The following is a 19,960-nucleotide window of genomic DNA, read 5'->3' on the forward strand; positions in this document are numbered from 1 at the left end:
TCCCCCCCGAAATGACCTCTGGTCTGTATATAAAGAGCCACCAAATTGCAGCCCAGTTAGGGTAGCACCAGCAAGGGGCTTTCCAGGCCAGTGAGAAGCAGAGGTGGTTTGCCATGACCTTCCCCTGCCGAGTCTTCCTTGGAGATCTCCCTCCCACTTACTGACCCTGCTTAGCTTCCGAGGTCTGACGAGACTGGGCTATGTCATTCCACCTTCCCTCCTGGCTCTCTGTAATACACTGTAAAACTTTCAGCGGGGTTTTTCCCATCCCAAACCACTGTTCTAGGCAGTCATAGAATTCAAGCATCGAAATCGGTTGAGAAGATGCTGGAGGGAGCCCTTAACAGGACAAGTGTCCCTCCTGACATACATGTGCCAAGACAGCCAACCACAAAGATGTTCTAAAGTAAGCAGCCAAGGTGGCATTCTGCCCACCTGCCTGCCCTCCAGTTCTCTGTCTGTGTGCATCTCTAGCGTGAAAGCAAAGCAAGCCCAGGTCCCTTGGCAAACGAGCTCCATTGCACTCTAGCTGTGAACACAAGCAACGGAAAAGGTTCTGTAGCCAGGAGAAAGCATTTCCATAACCTTCACCTTAGGCATTTTCCTGGGGGGAGGGGGGGAACACAGTGGGAAAGAAGAGTGAAAGTGACCCAAATGTCCTCCCCATCTAATTGATTTCCTGAGACAGGCCCCTTGTTTTACCATTTGCTGTGTATTGAGTGTACCTGCTCCAGTGTGTTGGAGTGTTTCTGCTCCCAGGGGCTTTTACTCCTTTCCCCTTCCAGACTTCAGCCGGGATGATGGACTTATTTGCTTCCATTCCCCCTGTCAACAGCCCCTGCCTCTGATGGAGATGGATTAGCAATAGAGCAGGCAATCAGGTGCACCTCATTAATAGTGCATTTTCTCCCCGGTTAGCAAGTGGCTGCGTACAGAGGGGTGGGTCTGGCGGAGGAAAGACGGGCAGGCCAGACAATTCTCTCCACCAGTTTGGGGCTCAGTAATTTGGGGGTGGTGGTGGCAGGGGTTGGAAGGAGGTCTTGCACCTGTCAGAACTGTGCTCTCCTCTTCTCTGTGCCTCTTAAGAATCTGCAGCTCTAAGAACAGAAGAAAAGCCTGACCACAAAACCCCATTGAATCCAGCATGGTGTTTCCCTTCAAGGGCAACCAGATGCTCGCCAAAAGCCCACAAACAGAAGAAGAGAAGAAGAGGAGTTTGGATTTATACCCCACCCTTCACTGCCCAAAGGTGTCTCAGAGTGGCTTACAAACTCCTTTCCCTTCCCCTCCCCACAACAGACACCCTGTGAGGTAGGTGGGGCTGAGAGAGCTCTTGACAGAAACTGCTCTTTTTCAAGAACAGATCTTAACAGAACTACGGCTTGCACAAGGTCATCCAGCCAGGTGCAAGTGGAGGAGTGGGGAATCAAACCCGGTTCTCCCAGATTAGAGTCTGCGCACTTAACCACTACACAAAACTGGCTCTGCACCAAACCTGACTGCAACTAGTGCTCCCTTGGTACTCCAGCAACTAGTATTCAGAGGTATGCTGCCTCTAAACATGGAGGTTCGATTGAATTCTCACGTCTAAGAATGCAATATAAAAAGATCCCTGCAAGTCAGGCCATGGGTTCATCTAGTCCCAGCATCCTGTTTCTAACAGTTGCAAATCACACACAAGTCAAGAAGGCAACATTCCCACTGTGTTGTTTTTCTTCAACAGATGGTATTTGGAGATACTAAAGAAAACATCATTAACTTATAGAATTTGTATCCACAGGATATAGCAATGGCCACTTTCTGAGTTGGTTTTAAAAGGGGATTGGACAAATCCATGGAAGATGTGTTCATCCACAGATATTCGCCTGATGGGATCTTCATGTTCAGAGGCACTGTAACTCTGAATGACAGTTGCTTGGGGGGCTGCAACAGGGGAATGTTTTAGCCCCTATGCCTTGTTCCTTTGCCTTCTGGAGGCATTCAGTTGGCCACTTTGGGAAACATGATGCTGGACTAGATGGACCATTGGTCTGATCCAGTGGAGCTTTTCTTATGTTCTCATGGATCTCTCATGGGACATGCAAGAGTACATAGACACATGGATGCTAAAAAGTCCTCAGGTTTTAATTTGAGAATTGTAGGATTAGTAGCAAGGTAGCAGAGTAGTAGCAAAGTAGCAATAGCAAAGTCTGTTGGTTTCAGACTCCTTTAAATGTCACATATGGTGTCTTCAAAAGAATCCTGGTGCTTAGTGTTATGAAAGTGCTTAGCCCTAATGGCTGACACAGAACTACAATAGCAGAGTTCCCTGAGAAGACAGAAGGACTGCTAAGCTAGGGTACATCTGCACTGTAGATATGATTTAATAGGGCCAGGGCTATTTTTGGGCAGGAACGCACAGGAACGGAGTTCCGGCTGGCTCCCAAGTTGGCCACACCCAGCAGGAACTCATTAGCATAATAGGCCACACCCAACAGCAGGAACTCATTAGGATTGGCTACATTAGGGGTGTGTGGCCTAACATGCAAAGGGGTTCCTGCTACAAAAAAAGCCCTGGGTTTTGACAACAAACAAGGTAAACAGAATAAGAAGCAAAAGGTGGGTGTAGCTGGATAACCACACGTCTGGTAACATGGGGGTGCGGCCTAATGTGCTAATGAGCAGTGCTGTCAAGGGTGTGGCCCAATATGCTAATGAGTTCCTGCTGTTGGGTGTGGCCTATTATGCTAATGAGTTCCTGCTGGGCTTTTTCTACAAAAAGAGCCCTGAATAGGGCCTTTGGGCCATGGGACACAAAGGAACTTTTGAATCTGTAAACTGCAGATTTTGTATATTGGCCCAACCTTCCTCCAAAGAAGAAGAAGAGTTGGTTTTCATACCCCCACTTTCTCTAATCCAAGGAGTCTCAAAGCTGCTTACAATCACCTTCCCTGTATCTCCTCACAACAGGCACCTTGTGAGGCAGGTGGGGCTGAGAGAGTTCTGAGAGAATAGTGACTGGCCCAAGGTCACCCAGCTGGCTTTATGGGGAGGAGGAGCAGGGAATCAAACCCAATTCTCCAGATTAGAGTTCACCACTACACAATGTTGTAGTGGGTGGCATAAATGGCTCTCCCTTCATCCATGTCATCCTTACAGCAACCCTGTGAGGGAGAGAGTAACTGGCCCAAGGCCCCCCAGTGATGTTTCATGGCAGACTAGGCATTTGAACCCTTCCTCCAAAGAGCTGAGGGCAGCAGAGCTGGCAACCAACAGGAGCTTTTGGGATGGGGACATGTCAATCAGCATCACTCCAATGCCGCAACATCACTTCCAGTGTAAACTTGGAAGAGATGCCATTGTGTTAGAGCAGTGTTCTAGGATTCCCCAGAACTCTATGGTTTCACCCCAGTGACGTATCTTTTGGGCTTCTGATGAAAGTGATTTAATGGCTGATTTTTCCTACCATCCCCTCTCCCCATGGCAGCAGGGAACAGAGGCTGCTGGGCAGCAAGTCTCCTGCCCTGGCTGGTAGCCCTCTCACCCTCCATTTTACACTTACAACAACCCTGTTAGGTAGGTTAAGGGATCTGGTGATGCTCCATAGCTGAGAGGGAGTTTGACCTGAGCTTCATTCTTTAGTCTAGTAAAGGCGATCCGATGCTGGCATAGAGGAGTCAACTGTTTTCCTCCCCCCCCCTCAAAAAAAGCACGAAGGGGGCTAGCGATGTCATGTCAAGCATCATCCACAAGACAAACCAGCTGGCCCCGTCAAGCTGTACACAGAGGTGTGGGGAGCTCACTGGGGGATTCGGCCGTTTTTACCATCTATCCTCACTTGTGAAAATACAGCCTACTAGGGCTCTGGTAGGATGATGCAGGACCAAATGGCTTTTGTTTGCTTTTCAGCCAGGCCCTAAATCACTCTGTCAGTCCTCCACCTTCCCCCCCCCAAACCACCAGAATACTCCCCTGCATCTCCAGCTCAGCTTCCCAAACTTTTCCTGGAGAGTCCGTGATATCTTTTCCAGTGTCTCTTATTTATAGGGTTTTACTTTCCTCTGCCCAGGGAGCCTCGTGGTGGAGAGAGTGCAGATGCTCGGGGCTCTGAAGAAAATCAGGCAATTGGAAATCAATTTAATTGCCTCGAAAGAATCGCCCCCCCTCCACCCCCATTCCCTCCTAGCGTTGATGGATATGGGAATCATAAAACAGCCCGGTAGGAACAGAGATCCAAAATGTGCAAAAAGGAAGACAGATCAGATTCTTTACATCATCATCATAGAAGAGGGTGTGGGACAGATTGGTGATTTGCCAGCTGGAGTGGCAGCAGCGGACTTTGTTTGTCTAAGCGGTCACTGGTGGTTCTTCGAAAGCCTGTTATCCCGATGCTCCCTGCAGATGTATCCTCTCTGCAGCTTCAGGCCCATTGGCTTTTATAGAGAGCTATGGCAAAATAGATTCTTTTGAACTATGGTGCTGGAGAAGACTCTTGAGAGTCCCTTGGACTGCAAGAAGAACAAATCAGTCAATCCTAAAAGAAATCAACCCTGACTGTTCCCTGGAAGGCCAGATAATGAAACTGAAGCTCAAATACTTTGGCCACCAAAAGAGAAGGGAGCACTCACTGGAGAAGACCCTGATGCTGGGAAAGATTGAAGGTCAAAGAAGATGGGGACGGCAAAGGATGAGATGGTTAGACAGTGTCATAGATGCAACGAACATGAAATTGAGCAAGGAGGATGTGGGACTATCCTCAAAACACTATGCCTCTCAATAGTGCTCATTCCAGGTGTTGGGCCGCACCATTAGGAGGTTTGCCTGTCTCTGTCCTCTTCCCATTATAAGGGGCAGAAGTGGGCCTTTTGGTGCCCTGGCACATCTGACAAATGCCAACCCTTATGAGGAAAGGTAAAAGACTCTGGGATTTTCCCATTTAGAAAGAAGATGACTAAAAGGAAGACATTGCAGAGGTTTGTAAAATTATAAACATGTTGCCACCTGTGTGTGTTGAGTGGTGTCAAATCACTTCTGACTTGTGATGACCCTATGAACTAATGACCTCCAAGACATGCTATTGTTAACAACACTGCTAAGGTCTTGCAAAAGGGCGGTACTCCCATTTCCTCCTTCTCTCCTCCTTGCATCCCCCATATCCTCTCCCTTTCCTTGCTTCCTTCTCTCCTGCCCACTAACCAACCAATCTTTCTTTTATCTTCAGCTGTATTTATTATTTATTTACATTATTTATAATCAACCTTTCTCCTCAAGGGGGACCCAAAGGTGGTTAAGTGCGCGGACTCTAATCTGGGAGAACCGGGTTTGATTCCCCACTCCTCCACTTGCACCTGCTGATGTGATCTTGGGTCAGTCACAAGCTCTGGCACAGCTGTCCTTGAAAAAGAGCAGTTTGTGTCAGAGTTCTCTCAGCCCCTAGGATTGACATAGGGGTAGTACATAAATACCTAGTTTCTTTAAATGAAACTAAGTCTTCAGGTCCAGATGAACTGCATCCAAGGGGACTAAAAGAACTCATGGATGTAATTTCTGAGCCTCTGTCCATTATTTTTGAGAATTCTTGGAGAACAAGTGAGGTGCCAGAAGATTGGAGGTGAGCAAATGTTGTCCCCATCTTCAAGAAGGGGGAAAAGGAGGATCGGGGTAACGACCAACATGTCAGCTTAACATCTATACCTGGGAAAGTTTTAGAACAAATAATCAAACAGACAGTCCTTGAGCATTTAGAAAGGACGGCTGTAATTACTAAGAGCCAGCATGGGTTTCTCAAGAACAAGTCATGTCAGACTAATCTTGGCCCCATTAACATGCCGAATTTGCTGCGGGAGAGCCACGAATGCTGGGTGGATTTTCAGGGCGCGATCACACCGCAACATCTGGCAAGCATAGTGCACCCATGGTCGCGCGGCTTTCCCCCAGCTCTCCTCCTTGACATGCACACGCTGACGGACGAAACTGCAGTGTGCCGCCGTCGCGTCTGATCACGTAATACCTTAACAAATGTACTAGCAAATGGTTTGCCATGGGCTGCCAACGGAATCATTCCGTGTGATCGTGCCATAGTGAGGCTTTCCCCCAGCTGTCCTCCTTGACACGCATGTGCTGACGGACAAAACTGCAGTGTGCCACCATCGCGGCAGATCACGTTCTGGCGGGTCTAATTGCACCAGTGCAAAGAGCCACACCACCACCACCACCCCACGTTATCTGGCCCGTGTGACCAAGGCCCTTATCTCTTTTTTTGAGAAAGTTACTAACTTACTGGATCAGGAGAATGCTGTAGACATAGTTTATCTAGGGCCACCATATGAAACAGGGTCCTGGATTAGATCAACTGACCCTGCAAGGCTCTTCTTGTGTTCTTATAACACCACCCTTGATTATCAACCAATTCAAGGGACCACCACAACATGATACACCAAGTCAAATTTTGCTCTTTGCCTGAGATTGAAAGTACTGGGGGGGGGGATTATCATGTTCCTGGTGGGAGTGATGATCAGCTGATGATTTTTCATCCCCATCTGACTTTCAACTGATTAAAAACATTCTTCTTTTGCCTAAACCTCAGTATGAAGGTAGTACATTTCTGGGATATCATGGGAAATGTATGACCAATTATAGCTGAATAAGTACCAGTGATTACTCTTCCTTACACAGACACAGACAGACAGACACACAGAGAGAGAGAGAGGGTGTTGGTGGATGTTATTAGCCTTGGAATGGGAAAAAGACAAGCCTCTTTGCCTGTCTTTTTTAATTTTACAATTTAACAACAGCCTGTAGAGATTGGTTTTGGTCAATGAAATTATGCATGGGGTAAGAGTTAGGCCCATTCTCTCCCCTCCAAGTACACACACAGCAACCCACTTCACTGGTTGGTGTTATCATTTAAAAATTCTTGCAAGATCAGCTGAGATGTCATTTCATTGCATCTACCCTAGTCCTTATGTTAAAGTAAGCATACATAAGATCTCCCGGCCAGCTACAAAGGTCTAATGAGGTAACAAATGATGCTTCTATGCTGCCTTTTCAGACTCAGTATGAGACAAGAAACACTGAACTGTGCTCTATATTTGTGTAGTCCAGAGTATTTGACTCAGAGCAACCCTCATCCACCCCCCCACCCCCCTGGCCGGGCTTTCTCTTGTCAAGACAACAGCTGCTGTCCATGCTTTGCCCACCCCAGGAAAGGAAGGCAGATGTTAGCAATTGAGAGGGGCTTGATTTGTCCTTTCCTTTCTTCAACTGGCACACTGCAATATGGCTCACAGAAACCCGCCTCCCCATCTCACGCACCCTCTGAAGTGTCACATTGCCAGAGTTCAGGGCATGGTTTTTGTTCTCTGCAGCTGATGCGTGCAGGTGTCAGATGGGACTTGGACCAGGAACCTGCTCATCAGGTACTGGTTCTATGCACTAATAGAAAAGGGGACTGCTAGCATACCAAAACTGGCACAATAGCCCAGCACCTTTTTGGATCAGGGGATTTAAGAGGGATGCTGCAGCTCAGCAACAACAGAACCCGTGCAGAAGGTCTCTCGCTCCTTCCAGTTGAAGAATCTCAGGTTAGGACACACAGGCACACAAAGGTGACATATAATGAGTCAGGTCAAAGTCAGTATTGTCTACTCGGACTGGCAGTGAGTCTCCAGGGTCTCTTTCCCATCTCCTGTGACTTTATCCTATTGGATGGAGATGTTGAAGATTGAACCTGGGGCCTTCTGCATGTGAAGCAGAGACTCCACCCCTGAGCCAAAGCTTCATCCCACTGTGGATGTTGGAAAAGGTATTTTTCTGCCTGACCCTGGAGAGCTGCCACCTGTCACTGTAGACAGTACTGAACTAGATGGACCAGAATTCCAGCCCTATGCCACACCTAGGAAAATGCTGATCACCACTTTGAGGTCAGGTAGCAGTTTTTCTCCAGGCCAGTTTGGCTAGTGATCCTGGAGGTTTTTTGCCACCTTCTGGGCATGGAGCAGGGGTCACTGGGGGTACGTGTGGGGGGAGTATTTGTGAATTTCTTGCATTGTGCAGGGGGGTGGACTAGCTGACCCTGGAGGTCCCTTCCATCTCTATGATTCTGCCTAAATAGTTCCTTGACCTCCATCTTTCTGGCCAGTATGAGGCTCTTCTTTGCTGCCTGTCTGATGAACTTCTGCTTGCTGGCCTGCCTACATCCTGCTGTCAAGGTACTTATCTCAAGCTTTGATCAAGAGAATGTATATACATGAGAACTCATGAGTCACAGTAAAGTCTTTGACTTGCAAAATATTAATGGTGAAAGGGAGTCCTATGAACATGCTTCATACTGACTGGGACCATGAAGGTCAGTTTTGTCTTCTCTGATTACCAGCAACTCTCCAGGGTCTTTGACAGAGAAAAGCTTTTCTCAGAACCTTCTGTTCTGCAGCTGGAGATACCCGTGATAGAATTTGGAAGTTTCATTATGTAAAGCATGTACTCTACCACTAGGCTGCTTAGCACTTAGCAAAGAGTTAAAAACCTGCAGGAGACAAATAGCTTAATAGGTTAAAAACCTGCAGAAGACAAATAGGGGAAATGTGTCTCCACCTCTCATCTGCCCAGTTGCCCAGTAAAAACTACAGTTGCATCCACATGTTTTGGATTCAATGGCACTATGAAAACAGATGCATTTGCATTGGCCATGGAGCTTCCTTGTGGGAGTTTTCCATGTCCTCTCTTCTGTCAGCCATCATTTTCCTTTCATTGTTTTCCCTGTCACACCACCACGGGGGGCCTTTTAAAAAAACCTGTTTCTTACAGTGTTATAGCACCGTAGCAGTTACTGTTTACATTTTAAAAGCCTTCTTAAACTCCTACAGTGGTGGAGCAAGGATAATGGCAACCATAAGGATTGGACAGAAGGAAAATGGTTCTGATGTGATGGTGGGACTTCGGAAAATGTCCATCTTCCCATCCAGATGGAATGATAATGTGCCTGGACTGGGCTCCCCCAAAAAAATATTGGAGAAAAGAAGACCATACCAAGGATGGGGGGGGGGATAGAGCATGACATCATGTGGATGCTGAGAGAGAGAGAGAGAGAGAGAGAGAGAGAGAGAGAGCTCTAGTTTTGACGTGAAAGTGAAGAAAAGCCTCTATATGAAAGGCGCCTATAAAATGAAGGACCCCATGCTAAAATGACTAAAATGAGCAGCTATCTCTGTCCATCCGTCTGTCTAGTACTGCTCATATAGTGATGGCTTTGAGAAGAAAATAAAACTGAGCAGCTAACATACTTTGGTCACATTATGAGAAGACAAGAGTCACTGGGAAGTACTAGGAAAAGCTGAAGGCAGCAGGAAAAGAGGAAGACCCAAGACTCAATCAAGGAAGCCACAGCCCTCAGTTTGCAAGACCTGAGAAAGGCTGTTAACGATAGGATGTTTTGGAGGACATTAATTCACAGGGGCAACATAAGTAAGAAACAACTTGATGGCATTACCCTTGCTCCACTACACTCTCTCTCTCTCTCTCTCTCTCTCTCTCTCACACACACACACACACACACACACACACACACACACGGAAGGAGCTTAAGAAACAAACCTGCTCCTGCCTCCAGTGTACTGACCAATAAGAGCAACAGCACTGGATTGATTAACAGGCATTTGACACTTAGGTACTAATCTAATTATACTTATTCTTTGACAGCATTTTGTTGACAGAATGCATACCAAAGTGGCTCTACAACTTTGTCCTTTTAGGACATGTTGATCTGCACATTAGCAAACTGTGTCCCCTAAGTACAGCACCAATTAAAACAAAATAATATTACCTCTCGAAAAATCTATTGATTTTTGCCAATTTTTTTCATCCCAGCCAGTTTAACATAGCAAATAGCCAGCCATTGTAATATATCCAAGTTGTTTTTTAAAAAAGAAAACTGACCCAAAAGAGCAAGGCAGCAAACTGTTAAAGTTGTCTGCAGGTTGATTATTTTTTTAAACTCTTTTGTAGTCCACCTTTCTCACTGGGACTCAAGAGGACACAGAAAGTCAATACAATCAACAGGATGGAACATTCAATAAACAATGCAATAGGATTAGGATTGTAGAAGGTTGGTACAAACATTTACTTCAACACAGATATGTATATGCTAGGGGTGAAAAAATAACCACAAAATATTAACAACATTAGTGATTAGTAATGATAGATGTTTTCCTTCACAGTTTATATTGGCTTCGTAACATCTTGGGTTCACAACGTAGGTATTGTAGAACACTCGTTTCTGCTGCCAAAGATATAGATTTGCTTGGTGACAGCTGGCATTTGGAACCAGACGGAGTATGGAATACATCCCAAAAATATTTTTTGCAATTTTGACACATTTCTCAAAAGTGATTACATTCCCTATAAAAGATAAATATCTGCAAAACAATGGAATTATATTCTTGCAAGTGGACCTATGGTTTCCCCATGTGTAAATTTTAGAGAACCGCTATAAAATCTTACAGCATTTAACACCGGATAAGATTGCAGAGATTTCTAAAACATCAAAGGGAAATTACTGGAGATGTAATTGCACTGAAGCTAATTTTATACACATATGGTGGGAGTGTTCCAAAATAAAACATTTATTGGGAAGAAAGAAATCAAAGAAATAACTGATTATAATCTTTCATTAAATCTTGAAATAATACTGCATAGAAATATTCGACAATATGTACAAAAGACTAATCAACGCCTAATAAGAAACATGCTTTAAGCAGCAGGACTATTAATTGCAGCTAAATGGAAAGCAGAATATTCCCATGGCAGAAAAAGCGTAGCACTTTATGGCACGGGACTGAATTAATTACAAATTTGTACAAAATGGATATAATCCCTCAAGATCAAAACATGTCATTATTTGTTTGTTTAGATTATTTATTAGTGTCATTCTCCATAAAAAATATCCCCGAAGCAGTCACACCAAGGTCACATCAAACTTAAATATATCATGAAAACATTAAAATAAACACTCTGCTAATAAAATCAGTGCAGTCTATGAAACAGGAGAACGCAATAGCAGCATGAAAGGCACAGTGAGGATCTTCAGTATGGGGGTAAATAATAGCCACAATAAGAATAATATAGCAAGGGCAGTCCAAAAGGAAATACCAATAACTTTGGAATGGCTGCTATGTCAGTGTGGTTTAGCGGTCAGAGTGGCAGTGGCACACTAGGCGGGTGCCTGCTTTATATACAGAAGCTATTAGGTTCAACCCTTGGCATCTCTTGTTCTGGATCTCAATCAGTAGGAAGTCCAGCATGGTGTGGTGATTAAAGTGTCTGTCTAAGATCTGGGAGACTCAGGTTTGAATCCCGACTCTCCTTGGAACCTTGCTGGGTGACCTTAGGCCAGTCACGCATTCTCTGCCTAACCTACCTCACAAGGTTGTTGTGAGGATAAAATAGAGGAAAGGAGAAAGGCAGTGTATAAATGAAGTGAGTGGAATGAGATGAAAATGAAATGAAGGAGCTGAGAAGGAACTTTCTTTTCAAGGAAACCACTGGCCAATCAGAGTAGACAATGCTCTATGTTTCATACGATATGTCATACGATCAACAGGTGCTTCCTCAGCAAAGGTATTCATCTTTCCTTCCAATTTTCTTCACCAAAGGGGATTGGCAAAGGTTGACCTAGCTATGGGAAGGGCCATGAGTGCACCTGCTACAGTGCCCCCTGCTGGTCAGGCCTGAGTAGGCTGTGGTAACTTGGAGGAAAGCTGGCTTTCCTTCCAGCCATGCATGTTGACCTGCCTGGCCTGACGGACTCTTTAGACACTGCATCTGATGAAACGGCTGTAAATCAAGGGAAATCTCAGACAGAAGGAACTGTTGGTGTGTTTTATGATGGAATTAGAGTAATTCATGAGGAACTGGGTGTTTATGTTAGCTCTGCTGCTGGGGCTGAAGAAAATGTTGCCAGCTGAACTTTGTGATAAACTGCCAGTACCACCCTTGCAATGGGGGCTGGAAACCACTTGCCAGAGTCTCCAGTCCAGCACCCATTCCAGATACTAACAAAGGTGATTCTTCTGCAATGACAGAGGAAGGGTGAGTGAGGTACATACTTTACTAAACAGAGATGTCCCAGGACTAAATTCGTCTGGACTTTGTCCCTTGAAGGGTTCTTCTCTTCCCCCAACCAACATTGTAATAATGTCATTCCGTGCTTGTGATGAAACCTCTTGTAGTGAATAGCAGAGCTGCCCCTATGGTCACAGGCGGGTGGATCAGGTGGGTTAGCCACAGGCTCCTATTGGCTGAAATGCCGTGACCTCAGAGAGGGGCATGGAGTGCAGGAAGTACCAAGAGTCTTGCACAGAGATTCCCACTAAAATAAAACTGTGTTAGTCTTTAGGGTGCTACAAAGTTCCTTTTTACTGAAGGCTAACATGGCTATCCCAAAGCAGCCACCAGGAGCCATCCAATGTGGTGGAGTGGTTAAGAGAGTTGGATTAGTATCTGGGAGGCCTGGGTTTGAATCCCCATTCATGCTTGCTAGGTGACCTAGAGCCAGTCACACACACTCCCCCTAACCTACCTCACAGGATTGTTGTGAAGATAAAATGAAGGAGAGGATAGTGGTGTAAGCCACGTTGCGTCCCCACTGGGAGAATGAAGTAAATAAATAAATAAACCCAAAGATCAGGAGCAGAAAGTGCAAAAAAAGCAGCATGACATTTCAACTCTCCTTATTTGAGCATACAAAGTTGCCTTATTCCGAGTCATCCTGTCAGTCTGTCTAGTGCGTTGTTATCTATTTGGAGTGGGGAGCAGCGAAAAACAGAGAAGGGATGCTTCCCATGAGGCTGGAGAGAAATTTTCGACCATTAAGAGGCATGAAGCCCTTTTTGCTGTGCCCCAGTCATCAGTTGCCAGAGGAAAGGTGCCGCAGTCACAGCCAGCCAAAACTCATAACATCCCATGAGTGCTTCAAAGGATTGAGGTAAACTCCCTGTTGTCACATTGGGCAAAAACGTCCACTAAAGCCAGTTTTATTTATTTTTTATTTAATTTTCGACTTATATACCGCTCTGACCCCGAAGGGTCTCTGAGCGGTTTACTCAGCTGTTTATCCCTAACTAGGGCCACATTATTTGTATGGGGGGTGATAACCTACCAGCACCCCGGCCGCGGGCTCAGTTGCTATTCAGTTCCTGGCTCGGCTTGTTGTTCAGTCCCTGGCGGCTCTTCGGCGCTTCACTTCCTGGCGCCCAGAACAGGTCTTAAGCCGCGGCTCCTTCCGGTGGGCTTCACCCAGGGCTCGGCAACTCGCCAGTCGCAGCTCTGGTTCTATCCCGCAGGCTCCACCGCGCCATGCCACTGTGCACCACGACTCCACCTCCGTCCAACCTCGTGCATGCCGGGTCACCAGGGCCAACTCCGCTGCCAACGCCGCCATTGCCGCCACTGCTCCTGCCACACATCCTCGTAAGGAGGAGGGGTGCCCCCTGCCACCTAGGGGCAGGTACCCATTTTATCTACTTGCGTTTTATACACTTTTGAACCGCTGGGTGGACAGGAGCTGGGACTAGGGCCGGGAGCTCACCCCGGCCACAGTGGGTCTCGAACAGCCGTAATGGCTGTTCATTGTTGTTATAGCAGGCGTTTAACTGCCTGCGCCACCGCTCCCTGTTCATTCCTTTGTTTCTAAGATGGGGGTGGGGAGGGATCAGCCACACAGAAAGGCTGTCACATGACAAGAAGCTGAGCCTGCCACAAAGCCACTCCTGACTCTGGGCAACCTCTTTGATGCTCGCATTTCCTTTTCTTCTTCTCCTCCTTTTTAGCATCTGAGCCCGGTCAAGCACAGTTCAAGTTTCTTCCCAGGCTCCCTTCCCCAATGGCTGCTCGAGTAACCTTTTGGAATGCCCTTAACAATCTCCAGGGCCAAGACTGCCGCCTGGTGGAGCGGCTTTCTCTTGGCACAGCTGCCCTTCCTTTATCTCTTTGAAGATTAGGGGGCTTAAAGATGTCTTTAAAGTGAAGCCCCCCTCTTCGTTTTTATTCCCATAATTAATGACCAGCAAACCCCTTTGCTTTTCCTTTATCTTTTAAATATGTTTCTCTCCCCTTTAGAAATGCAATATTTCTTTTAACTGGGAATATGGATGAGTCTGTGCCTAGCAGGGCAGCCTGCGCGCCATTTGTCAACTTGATGGCGCAAAGCCTCTGTTTGCGGCTGGCATCCTGCACGGATTTCAAAGCTGTGAGTCACCCCGCTCCGCCGGCAATTTCAAGAGGGGCAAGGGACGGACAGAGAGAAAGAGAGAGATCCAGCTCTCTACTGCTGCATGCAGCATGACTTACAGTTTCCACTATACCTGTGATGAAAGAGGAGGGAGGAATGTGTCTATACACTCTGGGCATAATCCATCTGGAAATTCTGTTGTGCAAGCCCTACCGAGCTGTATGGGAGCTGCAAAAGAACACGGCATTCTCATGCATATTGTCTGCACAATATGGAAAAGTTTGGATTACATAAGACAGGAACCGGTTCACCCAGGAACATACATTCACCACATTGCCATCACATGTATGATCTTCCTTTGAGGATGGAGTTGAAGGGAAATGAGTTCTGCCAGCGTGAAGCAGAAGGAACTGCATGGAGTGCTGACTGGCTAGCCAACTGGGGCATCACAAAGCACACCCTCCCCCCACATTAGTTTTTCTGCTTAAAAGCACATTTTTTATCAGGTGCTGTATGACTGTTTAAATCTGTGACCTCCTCTTCAGGACTGTGCTGGAGGGAAACACGTTTTGCTGCTGTGAAGCAGAAGGGGCGGTGCAGAGTGCTGATTGGCTAGGCACCTTCCATGACAAAGCACCCGCCCCTTCACTCCCCAAAGGCATTTTTCAGCACAAAGGCATCTTTAAAGGCACTATGTGATTAAAAACAAACACGTTTTATTTTAGTCAACTTATCACCCACGTTTCTGTTGCTGGAAATTACCCAAAGCAGTTTCCGATCATAAAAATGCTACAAAGATGCCATGAAAACATCAACAGCAAAACCATAATATAAACTCAACATCAAATGAACAGTGACCTTAAAATATCAGGCCAGCAGCAACAGAAATCAGTATAAAAGCAGTAACTCTGAGAAGCAGAGATTTTAAAAAAAAATCAGTATGACAATGTAAAACAATTCCTCCTACATCACAGGCTTTCCATGTCTTCATATTTTGTGGGAGAGAATGAATAGGGCCAGAGAGCCATGGTGGCTATAGGCTATACTGAATCTAGGGTCACCAACTCCAGACTGGGAAATTCCTGGAGATTTGAGGTGAAGCTTGGGGAGAGCATGGTTTGGGGGAGGAGAGGGACCATTTGCTGCTTTAAAGATTAGCACCAACATGTAATAGGTTTAGGCCTAAGGAGAATGGAGCAAATCCCTATATAATAAAAGGCTAAAATTCTGTAATTGTTAGAAAAGTGATCCTGGAGGGGCCATAGCTCCATGGCAGAGCATCTGCTTGGCATGCAGAAGGATCGAGGTTCAGTCCCCAGCATCTCCACTTAAAAGGATCAGATTGTAGGTGATGTGAAAGACCTCATCCTGAGAGCTTGGAGAGCCACTGCGAATCTGTGTAGAAGGGATGGCCCCAGTGGTCTGATTCAGTATGAATCACCTTCATATGTTCATGCAGTCCAAAGGGTCCACTAATGACTCTGATGAAGCACCTTGGAGCTTGGAGGAGCTAATTCCTCTCAGCTAGAAGGGGGCAGGTATTTGCACATGTGTGCATGTATGTGTGTATAGTAACAGCCTTTTGCGCTGAAACAGACAGCCTTCTTAAGTCATTACATTTTCCAAGCATACTAGTTGCAATATTCCCAATATACACAGTCACCTTTTGTGCAAATAGAGCAAGGTGTGCATTTTCAAGTTTTGGCACACACAAACTCGTGCGTGCAGATCACACAAGACTTTTTAATTTATTACAGCCCACCTTTCTTGCAGTTTACACAGCATAACAGTGTGCAATTAGATAGCTTGAAACAACCAATCAACAATACAACAGGATTATAAAATGCAGAAAATGCAAAAAAGAAACAAAAGGGTATACAAACAGTGCAGAAAACCAACTGATGGTCATTTTCCTATTCTCACAAAGTGGCAATATGCGTACCAAGTACTCAAGGTAGGAGCACCAAAAACACAACAGCTGAAAAACACTGATTAAAGAGAGAAAGAAGCAGACAGAGAATGCAGGGAATTGGCTGAAGCACCTAGCATGCAGGATCTCTCTGTCTCTGGGGATCTGGTGTAGAGCAGCGAATCTACTGCCCATTAGGAGTGGCTCTTTGCCGAGGTTTACATGTAAATAGAGCAAATGCTACAAAAATATGTCTCCAAGGGGCTGTTTGCCAAAGAGAAACAGTTCAGGTAAGCCCATGCCACTGGAACTTCTCAGTGCTCAAGGGAGAATGGAACAGATAACATGCCCTTTAAACTGAAATGAACTATAAACTGAAAGCTAGTTGCTCTGATAAAGCATTGGCTACATATTTTCCTCATAGTGGGTGCCAGCTAGAACAACTCACTCTTGCATTTTGCATTAACGGAATTTTCTGAACATTCTTCAAGGGTAGCTCCACATAGCGCACATAACAGTAGTCAAGTATGGGCCTCCTCTAACAGGTGGAGAGGAGCTGGTCTGGTTTGCCAAGATGGAGTGAGAGAAAAGAAAGGCCAGCAAAGGGGAGGCTTAATTGACATATAAGATAGTCCTGAAATGCTTTGCGGGAAAATACGGATTTTGCAGTATGCAAACTGTTGCCTGTATAATGGAACTTACTCCTGAGTAAGCCTGCGACAGATCAGGCCACACATCCATTAATTGTCACAATTGATTAACACGACTTACCGTAAATTTGGAATTTAGTGTCATGAGCTAATCATGCTACAACCAGTGTGAATCAATGGCTAGAGAGTTGGATTAAGACAGGGAGATTACATCCCAGCTTGCTGTGAACCCTGCTGGCTATCTTTGACACACAGGGATACTTCTAAAATTCTCCTCCTCCAAATTTGTCTCTGTGTTTTGAAGCCCCTGATAACCTGTACTTAATCCCAAAGTAAAGACAACGCAGTAAGAGTCCTCCATAATTTATTTCCTGATTTTGTACTGAGCAACGTGCACATGCCATTTGCGCCAGCTTTCAATTGTCACCTTTAGGGCCATGAAATTAAACGACGCCTGCTCCTTGGAAGGAAAGAGATGGCGAACCTCAACAGCATGATAAAAAGTAGAGACATCACCCTGCCAACAAAAGTCCGCATGGTCAAAGCAATGGTATTCCCAGTAGTCATGTATGGCTGCGAGAGTTGGACTATAAGGAAGGCCGAGCGCCGAAGAATAGATTCTTTTGAACTATGGTGCTGGAGAAGACTCTTGAGAGTCCCTTGGACTGCAAAAAGATCAAATCAGTCAATCCTAAAAGAAATCAACCCTGACTGTTCCCTGGAAGGCCAGATAATGAAAATGAAGCTCAAATACTTTGGCCACCAAATGAGAAGGGAGCACTCACTAGAGAAGACCCTGATGCTGGGAAAGATTGAAGGCCAAAGAAGACGGGGACGGCAAAGGATGAGATGGTTAGACAGTGTCATAGATGCAATGAACATGAAGTTGAGCAAACTTCAGAGGACGGCAGAAGACAGGAAGGCCTGGCGTGATCTGGTCCATGGGGTCGCGAAGAGTCGGACTCGACTGTGCGACTGAACAACAACAACAAGGGTGTTACCAGTATGCACTGTGTATATACAGTGCCATCAAGATTCAGCCAGTTTATGGCAATCCCTCATGGCATTTATCACACAGACAAACAGGTGGTTTGCCATTGTCTGCCTCTGCATAGCAGCCCTGGACCTTCTTGGTGGTCTCCCATCCAAGCACTAACCAGGGCCAACCCTGCTTAGCTTCCAAGATGTGGTGAGATCAGGGTAGCCTGGGCCATCCAAATCAGAGCACCAATATGCATTATGTATTGATAAAACACGGAAGGAAGCAGTCAGGATGCAATTGTACACATAGCTGTGATCCACACCATCACATCTAGATTGCTTGTACTGTTTTACCAATGCACACATTTGCATGGGGGGAGTAGATGCAAATGAACCAAACAGAGTGAAAGCTATTGGGGTGCTGCACGTGCCCCAATTCCAGATTCACTTTGTGAAGTTCTCTTAATTAATCAAATTCATCAGGAGTTGGAGAAGGAAGGGCAAAGTGGATGTTTGGACCAATAAAGAAAAAGACCAAAGTTTAAGGTTTAACAATACGTTAATGGTTGTTTTCATAAGTTGTTTTTTATAAGTGTTGATATTTTAAGTGTTTTATCTATTTATTACTTTTTACTGTAACTCACTAAGTTCAGTCGAATTAAGCTCTGAGCACTTACATAGCACTTTCCATGTTCAAAATGCTACACGTACTGTAAGCCTAATAACAGTCCAGTAAGGTAGGCCTCAAATACAACTAGCTAAAATAAATAGGAAGTAAAATTCTCTCCCCTTTTGGGACAGAGATCTACAAACAGGCCAAAGATTCTCAAAACATCTCTGGGAATCATTGGCGTTTTCCCTTTGCCTTTTATCCCCAGGATGACTGATATTAATAGGGACTCCGTGGACCATGCATACATCTCTGGTATCATCCTGCATAAACACTGCCGAAGTCAGAGATCAAAAAGTCTTTTAGGACCAACCTGCCAGTGTGATGGAATGAACCTGTCATTTTGGGGATGGGAAATGCAGAGAGGCATAGACTGTCTGGAGACGTAGGAGTGTGTAGGATCTGGGGGGCCTCGGAAAGGGGGGAAAGTTCCCTAGTAGCAGGAAAAATAAATAATTCTGTTATCTCTGATGAATTTCTGCCTTTGATCTAGGTCCTCCATCGTTCTGGCTCAGGACCTTCCATCACCCTCCAGCCCCCCTCACCCAATTCTACCCCAGCCCTCTCATCTATGCTTATAATTGGATTTATCCGCAGAGACAATTCCAAGTCCTCTTGTGTGTAGCTGTCAGGGACTCAACCAGGGCCATAGTCATAGGGTTGCCAGATCCCCTGGTGAAGGCGGGCCTCACCTCCCTGCCGCCAATCAGCTGGCCGGCAGGGGGGAATTCACCCAGAAAAAGAGAGAGATCCACCATCATTACCCATGTGTCCCAGAAGTGATGTCATCACTCCTGGGAAGTCGGGGGTGCCACTCTGGCATTTGGACAAAAACTCTGGTAGAAGCCAAATTTATGATACAGTTTTTGCCCAAATACCAGAGTGGCACCCTGATATCCTGGAAGTGATGACATCACTTCCAGGTGGGCAGTAATGTAGACACGTCACTGTACAGAGGCTGGGCCTCCCTGCTGCTCCTGGTAAGTCTCCCCCCACCCCCGCTGGTTGCCAGAAAGGACCTGGCAACCCTACATAGTCATCCTCATTCAGCAGAGTTGTCACATTTCCTGGAGGGGTTTAACTAAATGAAGAATCAGTCAAGCGGTTCCTCATAACCACTGGAAACTTCTATAAGCATGCAGCCAAGCACATGTGTCTACGTGCATTTTAGTGTCTGAACTATTTATTTTTATTTACTTCATTTATACCCCACTTTTCTCCCCAATAGGGGACTGCGGTGGCTCAAGTGGTTAAGATGCTGAACTGCAGACCAGAAGGTCAGTAGTTCAGCAGTTTGAGACCCGAGTGCCGCATGACAGAGTGAGCTCCCGTTTCTGGTCCCAGCTCCTGCCAACCTAGCAGTTCGAAAGCAAGAAATTGCAAGTAGATAAATAGGTACCGCTTCAGTGGGAAGGTAACAGCATTCTGTGTGCCGTCTAGTCATGCCAGCCACATGACCACGGAAACGTCTTTGGACAGCGCTGGCTCTTTGGCTTGGAAACGGAGATGAGCACCGCATCCTTAGAGTTGAATTCGACTGGCTTTCG

This window comes from Gekko japonicus, unplaced genomic scaffold, assembly GCF_001447785.1.
Source record: "Gekko japonicus isolate JY-2015 unplaced genomic scaffold, Gekko_japonicus_V1.1 scaffold297, whole genome shotgun sequence".
Classification (NCBI taxonomy): Eukaryota; Metazoa; Chordata; class Lepidosauria; order Squamata; family Gekkonidae; genus Gekko; species Gekko japonicus.